At 35.1% G+C, this 13,286-nt stretch overlaps 1 long non-coding RNA gene across 1 annotated transcript; it reads left to right on the top strand.

Annotated features, from left to right (window-relative positions):
- Positions 1-257: 257 nt before the first annotated feature.
- On the top strand, positions 258-1,679 carry LOC120122037. Its single transcript, XR_005516040.1, has 2 exons — positions 258-448; positions 1,368-1,679. It is a non-coding gene; the product is annotated as an uncharacterized LOC120122037 (long non-coding RNA).
- Positions 1,680-13,286: the final 11,607 nt, after the last annotated feature.

Genomic DNA, 13,286 nt, shown 5'->3' with positions numbered 1-13,286 from the left:
AATTCTTTTTTACTTTTATCTTCTGATAAAAGGGTTTAGAAAAAAAATCATATTAGAATTTTCGATTGGAATTTTTTTTCCTGAAACAATAAGGATGAGAAGAGAACTGGAAAACCGTGGACGTCAGGATCAGCAATCGAGGGTTTTCTACGAACTGTCGGCTTTGGTTCTGAACCTTATACAGTCGCCGCCGTGCCTTTCACCGTCGGTGCCAGAAAGGAGGGTCTCATCTGCGATGTATCGACGATATCTCCGGCGGGAGGGATATCGATTTCGATGATGCTGTGTGGATCGGTTACTTTCTTTATAGGGTTCATGTTGTTACCTTGGGTTATTGGCGTGTTCATGGTGTTTTACGTTGCTGGGATTATTTCCGCGATTTCCATGATGGGTCGTTCTATTATTTGTTATGTCTTGTCCCCTCCTTCGCCTCGAAAAGATATTCCTGGTAATTGCTTTTCTTTTCTTGTGTTTGGTTTCATGAAGAACTAGGGAGGAAAATCATTTTCTGTTCTAGATTCTGTTATTTTGATCCCTTGTTGGAATAATTGAAAATTATTCATCCAAAAGAACAGAAAACATACCCTGGGATCCTCTGTATCTATTTATACATACATATTTTGATACATATTCATCTGATTTCAATTCCATAATAATAATGCCAATATAATATAGGAATTGTGTTATTTGAATGAATATAGAATGAAAAATCTGTATCTTGTTTATCCTAGAGTACTAAATTCATTATTGTAAATTAGATCTCATAATCATCAAGTTATCAATGCATATGATCTGTTAGAAATGTTTGCACAACTCTTCATATAAAATTTAGCATTAGATGATGATGATGATGATTTTTTTGGTTTTTCAAACTTAAGCAAAATTATGAAGTAGACTGGGTTGCGTTTGAGTTTTTGTTTGACCACTGGATCTATAGGATAAATTGAGCTAATGGTTTATGTTGCACGGACTATTCTTTTTTTTAAGAAGTGCTCGTGTCTGACACTTGGACAAGGGGATATAACCTCTAAGAATCCTTCAAATACATGGAAAAATTTAGAAAAATCTTACCATACTTCTGTTGGATGCAGACCCACATCCGAGCAACATAGGGTTGAATAGTACGACAATGCTTAAGGTCAACAACTCGTAGCTTGTTCATCATGATATCAAATTGTTGACAACATTTTGCACCATAGCTTGATTTATATCTGCTCTTCGGTATTGGTTTGTTATCAGTTATGCCTTGCATTGTACATGAAGTTTTCGAATACTTATGAAGGGTCTTTTATCCCCATCCATATATTATACATTTACTAGATTGCTGATACACTCATTTTCCGTTCAAAACGTATCTTGCATTACAGCATGGTAGATTTTTGTGAAGAGAAAAGGTGGATTGGGTTAAGCAGTTGGGAGAAGGCCATTGGGAATCAACATTTGAATTCTTGCGAGTGATGTTAGGTGTTGCCACATAGAGAGGTAAACGAGTTTACCAGGTTTCTTCAAGTATTAATGCATGAAATTCGGAATGACGCTTGCTTGGGATGTTGACTGAACTATGTGAATATGGATGGCTTCCTTTTTTAGCTGAAACAGTGACTTTGTAAAGTATTTTTAACCGTATCCATGTCTATTGTATTCTTATTTACCGGGAAAAAAACATGGGAGGGTTGATTGATACATATTTTCTGTTATTTAATTTTTATTGCACAAGTCAATTAATCAGCATGGATAGTGCTTATCCAAAAAGGCAAAAATGGCATTGGACAACATCCAGGGGACAGGGTCAATCAAAAAGGGCTTTGCTCTTGCTGGATTATTATTATTATATTAGTTGCATAAAATGGCAGAGCCATTACTGCCTGCCTTCGCCTTTGTTGTTTTTTGCGGCGCCTAACTTGGTAATAATTGAACAATGTTGTGATCTTATTGTGAGACAAACAACGTTTCTAGTTGTGGATATATCTTACCATACACAGATGTAGAATTGGGTCCCGACTATATGGTGCAATTTTTGTTGAATCCCTTTATTTTTTTTTTGAATCCCTTTATTATTAAAAATTATAAAAAGGTTTAATGATCATAGGACAATACTTTTTTTGAAATTTTTAAATATTAAAAATTATAAAATAGTTATTTGACTATTTAAATGTTTTAAACTCATTCTTTTCGTTGAAAAATCAAGTATCGTCTAAAATGGATGTTAACATGTTGATTAAGATATGATAAAATCATATCTTAATAATGTTTATTGCATCGTCGTTGCTTTTAAACAGTAGTTGGATGGTATATTTGTTAGGAAATAAAACAAGTAATTTTCTTATAACCAGATTAGTGAGAATGTGAAATAAAAACAGAAAAATAATATCCGAAATTAATAACGGAGTTTAGCCAATTTTGCCTTGCGGATCTTTTACTAAAGAGAGAAAAATTACAGGTTTTTACAAAACACTCACAACTCACAAGAATACTCTCTAAACTCTTTAGTATTGGGAGAAAGAAATGATTTGGGATGATTTTGAAGTTAAATGGGCTAGGGTATTTATAGTTGAAGCTTAAGGATTAATCTTGTATATATCCTAAAGTGCAGGGACTAAAGTTACAATTATCCCATGCTAAAAAATTCAACAAAATTAAATACACCGAATTCGATACCCAATCCACCGAATTCGATGTCCCCTTTTTGACCTTCAACAATCTCTCACTTGAAGACTGATTTTAATCAATCTTCACACATCGATCAATGCAGCAATATTTCTGGTCTTGTTACTCTAGCATGCCAACTGAAGTTGAACACAACTTCAGTTTGTCCGCAGTCACTGTTTTTGTTAATATGTCTGTCGGATTTTGAGCTCCACTAATCTTTTCAAGTTTCAAAATCCCATCTTCTAGAAGAGACCAGATAAAATGATATCACAATTGTATGTGCTTCGTCCTAGAATGAAAAGACGGATTCTTCCCTAGATGGATAGCACTTTGACTATCGCAATACAAGACATTGTTTTATTGTTTCTTGCCTAAATCTTCCAAGAAACTTTGGAGCCAAACCATCTCCTTGTTGGCTTCCGTAACAACGACGTATTTTGCTTCGGTTGTGGAGAGAGAAACTATCTTCTGTAATTGAGAAACCCAACTCACTGCGGTACCTCCTAAAGTATAGACATACCCTATAGTGCTTCTTCTGATGTTAACATTTTCGGCTAAGTCAGCATCTACATAGCCTGTCAGTATCGTATCTCCACCTTTGAAACAAAGTGCTTTGTTTGTTGTACCCCGCAAATATCTGAGGATCTATTTGATTGCTTCCTAGTGTTCCTTGCCCGGATTATTCATGTATATGCTAACAGCTCCCATTGCTTGAACAATATATGGTATAATATAAAGGATGACATACATCAGACTTCTAATTGCTGAGGCATACGGCACCTTCACCATGTGTGCAGGTTCTTCCTCCGTCTTTAGTGACTGTTCTTTGGAGAGTCTAAAATGAACACCTAAAGGTGTACTTACTGGTTTAGCATCTTGCATATTGAACCTGGCGAGTACTTTGTTGATGTACTCGGCCCATGATAACATCAAAGTCCCCGACTTTGTGTCTCTCTTAATCCTCATCCCAAGAATATGCTTTGCAGCGCCCAAATCTTTTATTGCAAAATGCTTCGACAATTTTAGCTTCAAGTTTATAATCTCTTGCATGTCTGAGCCTGCAACGAGCATTCATCAACGTACAACAATAAAATAATGAAGTTGTTGTCGAACTTTTTGATGTAGCAACAATGATCTTCTTGGCATCTGGTAAAACCACTGCTACCCATGAAGCTATCGAACTTCTTGTACCACTGTCTAGGAGCTTGTTTTAAACCATACAAGCTCTTCTTCAACCTGCATGCCAGGTTTTTCTTGTCTGCCTCTATGAAGCTTTATGGCTGCCTCATATAGATTTCTTCCTCCAAATCACCATGAAGGAAAGTTGTCTTTACATCTAACTACTCAAGATGTAGATTCTCTGTAGCTACAATTTTCAACACCAGTCTGATTGTAGATAGTTTCACGAATGGAGAGAAAATTTAATTGCAGTTAATACCTTTTTTTGCTGAAAACTTTTGACAACCAATCTTGCTTTGTAGCGCTTTCTCCCATCGTGCTCTTTTTTGATCCTGTAAACCCACTTGTTATGGAGCATTTTCTTGCCTGATGGTAATTCAGCTAATTCCCACGTCTGAATTGACATAAGCGAATCCATCTCATCTTTCATGGAAGACTCCCACTTACCTGAATCCTCCACCTGCATTGTTTCATCATAGCACTCTGGTTCACAATTGTCAGTCAGCAACAAGTAGTGCAAAGACGACGAATAACGTTAGGTTGGTTTAGGAATTCTAGAGGAGCGTCTCAGTTCTGGTGTGCCTGGTTCTTCTTTAACTTCTTCAGGACTGATCTGAACTTCATTTCCAGAAATCTCCTCAAACTTAGCAAATTCCTTTGTTTCAGCTTCGGTATTAGAGCTACTTGATTCTATGGTTGACCTGTCTTTGTACATCACATTCTCATTAAAAATGACATCTCTTCTTCTGATGATCTTTCAATTTTCATAGTCCAAAAACCGGTAACCGAACTCATAACCACCATAACCAACAAAGACACATTTGTTGGACTTGACATCAAGTTTATTTCTTTCAGCAGAATTTATATGTACATAATAAATACAACCAAACACTCTTATATGTGAGAGGTTTATTTCTTTCTTGCTCCAAACTTCCTCTGGTATTTCATCATTCAAGGGAACTGAGGGCCCACAGTTGATCATGTAAGCTACAGTGTTGATAGCTTCAGCCCATAGCAATTTGGGCAAGCCGGTATATATCCTCATACTTCTGGCACGTTCATTCAGAGTTTTGTTCATGTGTTCTGCTACGTCATTCTGCTACGGTGTCATAAGAACTGTTGTCTCCATCTTGATCCCATTATTTGTGCAGAAATCTCTGAATCTACTATTTCTGTACTCTCATTCATTATCAGACCTCAACCGCTTGACTTTCAAACTAATCTCATTTTCCACCATGGCCTTCCATTTTCTGAAGGTATCAAAGACTTATGATTTCTTCTTTAGAAAATAAACCCACGCCTTTCTTGTAGAATCATCGATGAAGGTGACATAATATAGTGAGACTGCAAGAGATGGAACTGGAGATGGTCCTCATACATCAGTATGAACCAACTCTAACTTTTTAGCCTTGGGTGTCTTGCCAATCTTTACAAAACTGACTTTCTTTTGTTTTCCAAAAATGCAATCCTCACATAGTCCGACATCTATATTTTTTAGATCCAGCAGCTTCTCTTTTGACAAAAGTGTCTTCATCTCTTTCTCGCTCATATGGCCAAGCCTTTGGTGCCATAGGTTTGATTTTCCATCAACATCTGCTACTGCAATGATATTCTTAAAGTTTGAGGTTACATGGAGCGTACCAATCTTCTTACCACGAGCAATGACGAGTGCTCTTTTGGTAATTTTCCATTCACAGCCTGAAAATGTTGTACTATATCATTCTCCATCAAGTTGTCATGCAGAAATCAAATTTCTTTTGAGGCCAGGAATATGTCTCACTCCTTTCAGCTTCCAGGTGGTCTGGTTTGGCAACTTTAATCAGATGTCTCTTTTTCTGACGATCTTCAAAGTTTCATCATCAGCTAGATGAACCTTCCCAAAATCACCACTGACATAGTTCTCCATGATTTCTTGGCATGGGGTGGAGTGAAAAGATGCCCCTGAATCCAAGATCCATGATTCAATCAGATTGTTGACGCTTAGAATCATGGCATCACCAGTCTCCTCTGTCATGTTGGCAAATTCTTGTGTGCTGATATCTTTCTTCGGTACTCGATAATCTCTTTTAAAGTGACCCTTTTTGCCACAATTATAACAGTTAAAAACTTTACTTCACGTTCTTGATTTTCCCCTTCTAGATTTTGATCTGCCACGATTTGGATTTCTTTCTAAAGTTCTCCCTCTAGACTCCGTGTGCAAGGCTGAAGAGCTTGATGCTTCACCCGATTCTCTCCGTCAAATTTCTTCACTCAATACCAGATCCCGAACATCGTCGAATTTCAATTTACTGTTTTTCGACGAGCTGCTGACTGCTGTAACAGTAGCATTCCAATTTTCTGGTAGAGATGATAAGAGAATTAAAGCTCGAACTTCATTATCGAATTCAATTTCCACGGAACTCAACTGGGTTGTGATTATGTTGAGTTCATTTAGGTGTTTAGCCACTGATGCCCCTTCCGCCATCCGCAATTTGAATAATCGCCTCATCAAGTGAACTTTGTTTGAGGCCGATGGCTTCTCATACATATTGGAGAGAGCCGCCATAAGACTCACCGTAGTCTTTTCCTTTGCTATGTTGAAAGCAACATTGCGGGATAACGTCAGTCGGATAATTCCGATGGCTTGTCTGTCGAGAAGAGCCCAATCTTCATTCTTCATACCCTCTAGTTTCTTTCCTGAGAGAGGTTGATATAGATTTTTCTGGTACAGAAAATCTTCAATCTGCATCTTCTAAAAGCCAAAGTCCGCACCATCGAACTTCTCAATTTTCATCTTCCCTTCGTCTGTAGCCATCGCTCCCACTCGAATCTGGCTTCTTTTGGATCGTTTCTGACAATTCTTGCGAACCACCGTGTATTAGAACACCTCGGTCGACAAATTTGTATTGCCGACCAAATTTCACTATTCACGAAATTCACTATTCACATGAATAGTAACCTCACAGAAAAAAATGACAAATTAATCACCAAAAGCTCTTGATACCAGTTATTGGGAAATAAAACAAGTAATTTTACCTATAACCATATTAGTGAGAATGCGAAATAAAAGCAGAAAAATAATACCGGAACTTGATAGCAGAGTTCGACCAATTTTGCCTACGTCTCTAGACTGCTGCAAATCTTTTATTAAAAAGAAAATTTACAAGTATTTACAAAACACTCACAACTCACAAGAATACTCTCTAAACTCTTTTGTATTGGGAAAAAGAAATGATTTGTGATGATTTTGAAACTAAATGGTTTAGGGTATTTATAGTTGAAGCTTAAGGACTAATCTTATAAATATTCTAAAGTATAAAGACTAAAGTTGCAATTATCCCATGCCAAAAAATTTAACAAAATTAAATGCACCGAATTCAGTGCTCAATCCACCGAATTCGATGCCCCCTTTTTTACCTTCAACAATATTGTTTCAAGCCCTAGCTCGACGACGTAAAGTAAATAGAGACCATCAACAAAATACAACTCAAATAGTTTTGGGATTAAATTTTTATCATATCCAAGTGTGCAAGTTAACGTTCAATTCAAACAACTGTAAATTTTTAACGTAAAATGACAAGTTTAGAACATATAAATAGTTGGTTATTATTTTAGAACTTTTAATAGTTGGAGGGCTCAACCAAGCAACGTTGCAAAAAGTTATTGCAAATTCAAATCTTTAGCACTAACTGGATAATAATAAAACAAATAAAAAAACCATACGAATAATTATGTCGTGGTATGAACCACTGCCTTAGAAACGATTTCGTCTAGATGAATATAGTTGCTAAAATAGGTTGTCGTCCCTGAGATTAACATGACATCTTCGAATAATCGTACACTCAAAGAACGAAATGGATAGCGGTGGTACTGCTCTTCTCTATTAAACCACAATAGGAAAAGAATTGAGGAAAGAGAGTTTTTTAAGAGAGAAAATGAATTGCTTTGGATCATTTTGAAAGCTAAGAATGATCTTCTACTTATAGGCTTGAATCGGAGTGAAAATCGTCTAATTAAAAAAATATAAATTCTGATTTAATTGTCGTAATTAATAAACGTTTATTTGCTGTAATAAATCAGTTATAGCAAAGCTGTCTACATTCAGAGAATAAAATATCAATTATAACATCTGGTCAAACGGTTGTAAATAAGCCCTGTAAAATCTATGATTTAAAATCATGGATTTAATTTGCTATCTGTTGTTATAAACAACTGTATCTGACATTTAAAACGTCTAGATAAACTCTGTAAAATACCATTAGTCAATCTATAGAAATAAACAACTGTTACAACTATTAAATTACAGCAAATAAATTTCGTAAATCACTCCATCTAGCAGAAAATACAATCAGCAAAATACATGTATTAAATATGTCTGAAAAAATGATTCGCCTATAAACACCATTCAAATATTTTATTTTAGTTTTCCAAAAAGTTATTCTCAAGAAATTCTTCCAAAACATATTTTCACAAATTAAATCAAACTAAACTGAGCCAGACAATACAAGCGTGCGAGGGCTTTGTCATCTGTGACTCAAGAAGGAAGGGAAGGACGGGCATTATAAATATCATTTGAAAAGGTTTTTCCTTCCCATTGTGAGATTTACACCCTTAAGCATTACCAACAACAATATTTCATAGTTGAAAGATTATTTTATAATATTTAATAGTAAAAAACTTAATAAAAGAATACTCTATAATTGACTTCACACAAGTTACAGCAACCACAATTGAATTGTGTCCTTTTTTTTGTCATGCGGAGAACTTTTCGTTGAGATTGTGATATCTTCGTCATTTCGAGGGAACCTTAGTCCCCTTAATCCATTACTAGGAATAGATCTAGGTGAAATTGAGTGAGCACACTTGTCTCCTCTAAAAATTTTAAATTTATATATATTTTAGATTTTTTTGGTATTTTTTATTGAAAAATTATTTTCAAAAGTTTTAAAAGTTTGTCTTCCCTTCAAATTTTATAAATTTGTCCCCCTAACATAAAATCATACGTTTGTCCTTGCCCATTACCTTAGTAATAATATATCTTTGCCAAAATTATATACTAATGAAGCACCCTCTCAGAATTCAAGCTAAGAATTTTGATAGATCAACATGTGTCGAAACATCCTTCATGATTGGATGTCTCAAAGTTAGAGATGGATAAAAAAGGAATTGATGGAGGTAGTTGTCCACTTAAAATTTTCAAATTTTAAATTATCATATATTTTAGATATTTTTTTATATTTTCTATTGATAATATGTTTTTTGCCCTTCTAAAATTTTTTAAGTTCGTCTCCCTCTAAAATTTTATAAATTCACTCCGTTTATCTTTATATAAAATCTTGCATCCATCTTTGCTCAAAATCTATGTTCGAACACCCTATATAAATTTAATCTCATTCAAGATGATCTTATCTTATTGTAAAATTGAAATGGACTATTTTCAAAACCGTCATTTTTATAAAATCACTTTTGTTTCGTATGACCATAATAGGGAAATGTGCGTTTCAAAGGAAACTCCTTGACATGTAACACACATCATTGATATTTTTGGGTAAATTATAAATTTGATTGTAGACACACTATTTCGTTCGATTATACATTTATTTTTATAGTATAATTAAAATATATACATATATATTCATTATTACTATTTGGCATATTACAGGTACAATAATGGTTTACAAATCCATTACACGCGGCCCAACAGTACCCATCACCCAACAAACCCAGCAGCTCAGAACTCGAAACACGCGACCCGACAAGCGACCTGGACTCACTGGAGTTGCAACCCGAACCAATCCACTGGAACGACCCGAATCGGTTAGGGTTTTAAAACCCTAATCTCTTTTGCTTCCCGCATGTTCCCCCTTGGTTTTATTTTTGTTTTATGTTTGCTTTATTTTTATTTTATTTTGTTTTTTATTTACGTTATCATTTTATTTATTTTGTTTATTGTTTTCATTTTTACTCATTTTATTATTTTCCCTTTTTTCTTGTTTTGTTTATTATTTTCACATTTACACACTTTTTGTCCTAATTCGATTATGTACTTCACTACAAATCTAACGTATTTATATTTTAAGGGTATTACAATCAATCAGAGGTAAGTCATTCAGATCAATTTTTACCTTTTTAATTTAACTTGCAATTTTCTTAATTAAAGACAACTGGAAATTATGTAGTACCGAAAGGGTAGTTCAAGGGTGCTAACCCTTCCTTGAACCGACTCCCGAATCTGACATATCTTTGGTAAGACGCAGACCATGTAAAAAATAGGGTATCCGATCAACCCGTTTGTTTCAAAATAAATGATCGATGACGACTCTAACCCATTTATTCACGTCGAAGACCAATTCTGGGCCCACCCGAAAAACAGTTTCGACAGCTTGGCGACTTCATTGGGGATAGGTAAGTGAGTCAGGCTAAGGTAATTTCCAGTGGTCTTTTTAATGAAAAGGGTAAGTTTAAATTTTAAGGTAATTTTTCGATCCTTAATACTTACTTTTGATTATTTTTTTCAAATAAATAGTTGTACTGACGGTTTTCTCAATGATTTCAGCCCTTAAAGTCTTTTTCATCTAAGGCTCTATACCCGAGCTCCAAACCCTATTTTTAAGTGAGGGTGAAAACGACACCTTCGTGAGAATTTATTCTCTGCACATGCCTAGCAAGTAGCCTTCGGGATTCATATACCTTATGTCTTCGTGTGAATTTATTCACCGCACAGACATAAGGGAATGTGTCCTCTCGAGTTTAACTTAGTCCACACAAGTCTGTGATGGGTTTAGGACTAAGGGTTTGGTAAGCCCAAGGGGGCACCAGCAAGGATAACTCAAGTACCATTTTTTAGAACCAAAACTAGGAGACCATGGAGAATTAGAGCCCACCTCAAAACCTCATTTCAAACCATATGATGCTTTGATATTATTTCCTGCTTTATTTCATGTTCAAAGCATGTGAACTATAAATTTATACGGTTAGGACTTGTTTAAAATCAACTTGTGGGATAGAGATCATATCCGGGTAGGAATAATAAGCATGTGGGGTAGGACTTTTTATTTTCATTGTTATTTTTCTATTATCCTTATCTTACTAACATTTTTCCTTTATTTTTTATTCTCTTTTATTTCATTTTATTTTCATCATCTGCATTATTCAAAAGAGGTGTTGATCCACCAAAAACGTGTTCGTTAAACGTAAATAATCTGCATTAATGGACAAAGGGGTTATAATATAAGAGATGAAAAGATCGGAAGTCCAGCTATGGTCAAAGAATACTCAGGATGGACCGAGATTTACACTATGCACACCAAAAGTCAACTTTTCGAGCTGGCAAAGGTTGTAAGGGCAAGACGAGAAAAATTGACTTGGAGAATCCCTTTAAAGACAACATGCCACTATTGACAAATTCAAGAAACAAGCTTCGGATAGTTCCTATTGATGGAGGACTCCAATGGCACTTTCGTTAGGAACAGGCTCAACAGAGAGTGAAAGCTAGAGATACGGTCCTTCGAGACTTTTTTGGGGTAAGCAGCTCTTCACTTGCATAGTTTAGCCAAAGAATCCGGAACGGTTCGACAAGATATTCAATCGGTGACAAAAAAAGATGGAAGACGAATCAACTTATCAAAGGTTGTTCGGGATCTAGGCCATCAAAATGTTTTTCGTTTCTTCAGACGTAACACTTTTGTCCCTAATAAGGATTATTTATAATAACATACATATTTTTTGGATCAATGCCTCAAACATTTCATGCATCATGCATTCTTGCATATTTCACATCTTTTTTTTATTTCATTCACATTAACTAACAAGAGTTGGACACACCTCATCCATATAACACTCGTTCAAACAGAAAAGAGCGGGAATTTTACGATGAAAGCAATGACACTCCCAGAGTAGGAATTCGTGCGTCTGAGGGTATTTCAAAAGAAGCCATGACAAGTAAAGAAATTGAGAAATGGGGCGCAAGTGCAGATGAAGGCCCTAATCCTCGACATTCTGGAAATAGTTGGACATCCTAATGAGGCTTTATTCCATTTTGCAGCATCCTGTTTGGACTTGTTTTTTTTAACTTTCTCATATTTCGTTTTGAAACTTGTTTCTGAACTTTGACATATTTCTTTTTATGAGGATATTTCAATGAATTTACGTTGAGCATTGAATCAAATTTACAATTTGAAATTCTTTGAATATCAGTTGAATTCGAAAACTCTGTAAATGATCAGAGTTACAAATCTTTTACATTATGACATGTTTAAAAAATAATGACATTTGATTTTACCCCAAAGACACACTCGAACACCATATCCTTCTTTTACAAGAACCAGAATAGCCTTATCCCTTCAGAAGGCTTGGTATTTAAATGTGCATAGGTACAAAAATCATGGGGCATCTTTTGTATGTGACAATTATATACTTTTTGTTCAAGACGTTCAGTGATGATAATGATCTTCACATATGGAATAGTCGAGTAGGTGAATCTAGTTTAGGTTAGTTGCTTGGAAATTGAACTCTATAGATGAGATTCCTTGACTTTCAAAAACACCTAGACTTTCAAAAACACCTAGACTATAACAGGTTCTTCTTGACAAACTTAAGAAATTGGATCTGTATACCCAGATTATAATATTATATATAGAATAAAGCTTGAGCTATCCCTCTAAAGCAATTGGTTAAATGCCTCGGCTTTATGGATAAGATTTAGCTAGCCTGATAAAGGTGATTATAATTTACAATAAAGATTGAGTTGTCCCTCTAGAGCAATTGGTTAAACTCCCCGGCTTTATGGATAATATCCAGCTAGCCTGATAAAGGTGATTATAATACAATGATATTAAGCTGTCCCTCTAGAGCAATTGGTTAAACACCCCGGCTTTATGGATTCAGCTAGCCAGACAATGACAAATTTAAATAAGGAGTTTTGGTAAAAATGGACTAAGGGGGTTAAGGAACACCTGTTATAGTCAAATTCACACGAGCACTCAAGAATTTCATTTTTAGACTGATATTTCTACACTACCTTTGTTAGAGGAGCTTACAAAACTTGAACAAATGGAATATTTCAGAGAATCGAATTAGAAGGTCTAGTAATTGATAATGCTAGTTACGTCATTTTGTTCGCATCCAACTAAAATGCCAAGCCAAAGAAAAAGCATGTTGCAATAACCGAAAAAATGACATTTTTTTATGGTTGAAACCTTAGGTCAGCCTAAAGCCAACTCATCCACTGAAATATTTTTAAAAGAGCTATAACTCTGAAAGCATTAAAAGAGCTATTGATTCATTTGATATTCTTTGAACTCATGTTTACGATTTGATTCGATTTGATTGCAAACCTGAATTAAGGGACAATATTTTACAGAATTCTTTTATTTTCATATCCTTTTTTTCCTCCTAAATAAGAGAAAGGAAAAAAACATTTTCAAATAAGTCAATCTCAAATGTGAAAGGCTGCAACCTGAGAAGAAAATGGGGCATGA

Source organism: Hibiscus syriacus, unplaced genomic scaffold (genome assembly GCF_006381635.1).
Source record: "Hibiscus syriacus cultivar Baekdansim isolate YM2019G1 unplaced genomic scaffold, ASM638163v2 tig00110384_pilon, whole genome shotgun sequence".
Classification (NCBI taxonomy): Eukaryota; Viridiplantae; Streptophyta; class Magnoliopsida; order Malvales; family Malvaceae; genus Hibiscus; species Hibiscus syriacus.
Note: the sequence above shows the minus strand (reverse complement) of the source record. Positions and strands in the feature narration are given on the sequence as shown.